This window comes from Helianthus annuus, chromosome 9 (genome assembly GCF_002127325.2).
Source record: "Helianthus annuus cultivar XRQ/B chromosome 9, HanXRQr2.0-SUNRISE, whole genome shotgun sequence".
NCBI classification, from domain to species: Eukaryota; Viridiplantae; Streptophyta; class Magnoliopsida; order Asterales; family Asteraceae; genus Helianthus; species Helianthus annuus.
In genome coordinates, this window is record NC_035441.2 from 3,163,661 (window position 1) to 3,169,496 (window position 5,836).

Below are 5,836 nucleotides of genomic sequence, written 5' to 3' on the forward strand. Positions count from 1 at the left end.
TAATACATGAACCCCTGAAACTCGCAACCCTGCTCCGTAGGAAGTGTACTAAACCCTGATCACCGGTACGATACTCTATCCGATTGATCGTAAAACCAATCAACGGATGCTAAAGTGATGCCTGAATAAGACTATACTTTGTTAACTACATTGAGGTTTGATCCCATAATTATCGTTAAAGTTGAATTAGGTTTCTTACACCAATACGTGTTGCATTGTATGTTTAACTAGGAATCCAGGCTCATATACCAGGAAGCTATAAATTTAAAACCCTAATTCTGAAAAGTGAGTCATTCTCTTTTATCAAATGTTTTCAAAACCCTTAAATGTTTTCAAGTTATATTTACAATGATTAAGTTTTTGTATTCTCTGTTTTGTAACAATCACATGAAATCTGTCATATATTGGCTTGAGATGTTTCACTTACCGTTATGAAGGTTTATGAATCTAGTTTCACAATGTTATGATATCAATGGAAAATCCGATTCTAAATAAAATAAGTTATTAAACTAGGGAAAGGTCCAAAGGGTTAATTTTGAGATGTTGTTTTGATTTAAGAATGTTGTGTGGGTTAATTTTAGAGTTGTGAAACAATGTGGCTCATACCTAAAAAATTACTAAGTAATGTAAGTAATCATTATATGGTCTACCATATTTGAGTAAGGATGGATTATGCTTTGTGTTAATGGTTATGCAGAATTGTATATATGTTACATATATAACTAAGAGGAAGCAGTTGGGGTCCTCTTGTTTTGTGTTAATAGCTCTTTGTGGATTGTTAGTAGAACTCCATATGGTATACGTTTTTTCCAAACGTTTTATCAAGGTTTTTTAGAATGATGACATACACTCCTTAGTTCTACATCACCTAAAATTCACCAAAATATTCAAAAAGGCTTTGAACTCTCACCACTTAATTAAGAGGAATTCACCAATACCATTCAGCCAAAGCCCCCTTAGCTTATTAGTGTTTATTAAAGCACTAACTCAATATTGGTTTACATGTTGATTATTTTACTATTACTATGCACATGTTGCATATATACTAGTATAGAATTTTTAAGAATTATTAAGTGTTTATTCAAGCTCTACCGTTACGTGTTGCAACACTTCTTGTGGTGATTTTAGTATTAGTGTACATGTGTTCCAAGTAGGTTAGCATACCATGGGCGAAATGACAGATGACATCCCAATATAGGATACAATTAACACCTAGTTATTAAAGTGAGTGAGTGGCATCAGAGTCGGCTCAATATTTTAGAAGCCTAAAACGAACTCTATAACTTTTGATATGTATGAGCTTAAACAAGTCATAACATACTAATTTAAACAAAAAAAAATTAACCGAACAAAAACCTTTAGAATAGTTGTCTTCTCCACATAGAAGGAAGAATTGTTGATATCAATTGAAACCCCTAACTCTAGGCACAAACAAGAATAGACAGCTTAAGAACTTGTCAGTTGACAGTATAAAGTCGGCCCTAAATAGCATAGACTCATGATTAAATTGTTGTTGTAGTAACGAATGTAACCATGGCAAACGGTTGTGGTTAGGCTATGTATATGTATTCTAACTCTTGAAGTGTAAAAAATAATCATGTTTTAAGGGTTAAAGTCAAACAAATACCTAACAATAATACAACACTTACTTCACCTAATAATATTAAAATCGGGTAACTAATAATCTAATATATGAATCATGGGTGAACAAAACAAAAATAAAAATAAGAGTGAATTGCAAGTTTTGTCTTTTATCTTTATGGTTCTTTGCAGGCGGTGTCCTTTATGTTTAAAATTGACGAGTTTTGTCCTTTATGTTTAAAAATCCTGCATGTTATGTCCTTTGTCCCTAACCCATTTAGATTTCTCTGTTAAATCAAACAACACAAGGGCAATTTAGTCTTTTTACCTTTATCCTTAAAATGATTTTAATAAAAAAAATAAAAAATAAACTCTTTTATAATATTACCTACATATTACCTACATATACATTTCAAAGATAAAGGAATAGTGCCAGGCAGCTTGCCTGGCACTTCCCTATTGGCCAACCCATTTTTAATTTAATTTTATTCCCAGTTTAAAATTACGCTTTCGTCCTTCGTTTAAAATTACGATTTGCCCCAAGTTAAATAATAAAATTATAATTTTGCCCCTAGCTAAAATTACGTTTTCGCCCCCAGCTCAAAATAAAATTATAATTTTGCCCTTAGCTCAAAATTACGCTTTTGCCCTCGATTCAAAAACTTAGTTTAAAATTACGCTTTCGTCCTTCGTTTCAAATTACAGTTTTGCCCCCAGTTAAAAAATAAAATTATAATTTTGCCCCTAGCTAAAATTACGTTTTCGCCCCTAGCTCAAAATAAAATTATATTTTTGCCCTTAGCTCAAAACTACGCTTTTGCCCTCGATTCAAAAACTCATTTTTAATTTTGTTCCCAGTTTAAAATTATGGTTTCGCCCTCCGTTTAAAATTACGATTTTGCCCCCCGTTCAAAATAAAATGTTGTTTTTCCCTCTAGCTCAAAATTACGATTATGCCCTCAGCTCAAAATTACGTTTTTGCCTCCAGTTCAAAATAAAATTATGTTTTCCCCCTAGCTCAAAATTATTGGCTCCCTGTCACTTCCCTATTGGACCAACTCAATTTTTATTTAATTTTATTCCCAGTTTAAAATTACGCTTTCGTCCTTCGTTTAAAATTACTTTTTTGCCCCCAGCTCAAAATAAAATTATAATTTTGCCTTAGCTCAAAATACGCTTTTGCCATCGGTTCAAAAACTCTTTTTAAATTTTGTTCCCAGTTTAAAATTACGGTTTCGCCCTCCGTTTAAAATTACGTTTTTGCCCCAGTTAAAAATAAAATGTTGTTTTTTCCTCTAGCTCAAAAGTACGATTCTACCCTCAGCTCAAAATTACGTTTTTCCCACAGTTCAAAATAAAATTATGTTTTCCCCCTAGCTCAAAATTATGATTTTGCTCTCAGTTTAAAATTATGATTTCGCCTCCTGTTCAAAATATAATTCCGATTTTTCCCTCTGTACAGACATACATGTTATAAGAGAGAAATATTTGCCTTATTGCCCCGCAACGCGGGCGGGGCAAAAACTAGTTTATATTACATATTTATCTTTTCACCCTTCATCCTCTCTCCCTGCCCATCTCTCTCAATCTACACTAAACCACCAGCCAACACCGCGTCCATAGCCATGAGCCACCACCGGCTTCCATTACAATCATTAAAAAGATGACGATTCTCGAACCAAAATCCCTAATCCCTCGTCCACATACAGAACCCTAACTTCTCCATTCTTTTCACATGAAAAGACAGATCTTGAATCAAACAGATTTGGGGGTTTTAGATCTACAAGCGATGGTGGTCGTCGTGGTGAAGACCGTTTATGCGTTTGATCGAGCAGGGGAGTCGGGTTCTGGCCAATGATAAGATATATGATTCTTCAAACATAGGAGAAGTAGTTTGTATCTTTTTTGCAACTGTACTTGGAATACCTCACACCCTTGTCCCTATAAGCTGCTTTCAATGGAATCTTAATTTATCAATTCCAAATCTAGCCAAATTAGTATGATTTTTGTGAGATCTTGTACAATATGTAACTTGAATTTTGCTTATTATTATTTTTTTAGTTTGATTCTATTCGTTGCTTGGTTGGTATAGTTTAATTTTTGGGGTTATTTTTTAACTTTGTAAATTGGGTTATTTGGTGTTCAATATGGTGTGAGAAAGACATAAAGAAGAAACTAGAGGCTGGTGGGTTACGACCATGAGAGAAATGGGTGGGTCGGGCTGGGTTGGAGACTTAGAGGTGGTGGAAGCAGGTGGTGGTAAGTGGTGACGGTTTTCAACATTCACAGTTCTGAAGAGTTTAGAGAGAGGGGAGTTTGGAGAGAGAGAGAGAGTAAAGTTTTTTTGTGTGTATATATATATAATTTTTTTTTTCTAAACCTTTTTAAGTTATTTACACTGTTAGTCCCTGCTTCGTTAAAATGACAAAATTGCCCTCATGTGCAAGGCACATGACAAGATTTAACGAAAAAAACTAACAGGGTTAGGCCCAAAGGGTAAAACGTGCTTGATTTTTAAATATAAAGGACAAAACTCGTCAATTTTAAACATAAAGGACACCGCCTGCAAAGAGCCATAAAGATAATTTTTAATAAAAAAATCGCTACTAGCAAAAAAAAATTTTGGCTACTAAAAGTAGCGATTTTAACTTAAAAAATATTTAAAAAAATTGTGTGTTTTTTGATTTTTTTATGTTTTTAGGGGTTTAGTTTTTAGCATTTTAGCTTGGGGGTGGGGGAGGGGGGTTTAGTTTTTTTTTTTTTTTTTTTTGGGGGGGGGTGGGGGTTCGGTTTCTTTAGCTATTTTTGGTTGTGTTCACATTGGTTCTTGCGGTTCTTGCAATAAAGGTGGTTCTCGCATGAACCTTACCCTATATATATATACACATTAGGGATGAGCTCGGTACCGAACCTGTACCGGTACCGAAAGAACCGGTATCGAAAATCCTCAAAAGTGGGTACCGGTACCGAATATACCCGGTTCGGTACGGTTCGATACCGGTATGGTAGTGGTATTTGAGGGTAAAAACCGGTAAATAACGGTACCGGACCGGACCGGTACCGAACCGGTACCGAAAATGTTAAAAGTCGGTACCGAAAAATACCCAGTTCGGTAAATTCGGTACCGGTACTGGTTCGATACTGGTACCGGGTCTATTTTGCTCATCCCTAATTATCTACTAAAACAAAATACATGCCCGGCAATAGTTCAACCATTGGATTGGTGGAGGTGGGCGGTCACCTGCCACCATTTGATTTTTTTTTTTTCTAAACTAGTGCTTTCGCTCTCGCGCGTTGCGCGTTAGGCGTTTGTGTTTTGATTAAATAGTCAAATGTTAGCAACCTGTTATGAAATTGAAAAGGGTTGTCGCACGTGGTTCAGTTGAGTTCAAGTTTTTTCATACCAAGTTCTTTACATATTGTTTACGTACTAAGTTCTTTACATTAAAAAAAACAAATGTTGGATGCGGTTCCTTTTTTTTTTTTTTTGACAGCGCGGTGGTGCTTTAGTTGGATGTGTCACCCCCTTTCTTCAGCACGTTAGTTTCACGGCCTGCATTTAACAATATGGTTTAGTATAATGACAAACTTGTTGTCTTTTTGAAAAGAAAAAAAAACGAATATTCTCAGACGTCAACAATAATAGCTTAAGTTGAAAGCTATTTGGCTCCAACTGCAAGCAATAACTCAGATTCATTCACCGAAACTATTTTCCTATTCTATAACCTAGCTTAGAATCAAACAACTTACTGAAATTACCATCATATTATACATCATCTATTCATCTCTTGACTGTATACAACCACATATTTTCAATCACAATATCACGTTACAACCATAGATTATAGATAATAAATTGATGTTTTAAGATAGATATATCAAATTTATGAGCACTCTAATGTTTTCAATAGAGTCTACTTACTATTGAGAAAATAATAATAAACATACGGATGATCATCTGTGTATAATCTCATTTAATTACTATTTCTTTAGAAAAAATAAAAATCCTGGATAGATGTTTGAAATTATATATCTTAAATAGTTAAATACACATCTTATACATCAAGGTGGGACTATACACGCAGACATGGTTGAAAATAACATATTGAAAACATGAAAAAGTTGATATCTTTTTCTTTCTATTAATATTTTCCTTTTGTTCTTACTTATACAGTTAACCTTGTTATATATGTATATTTAAGAGAGGCAATACGTAGCTATAACAATGCATAACTACTGAATAGGAAATCTTATA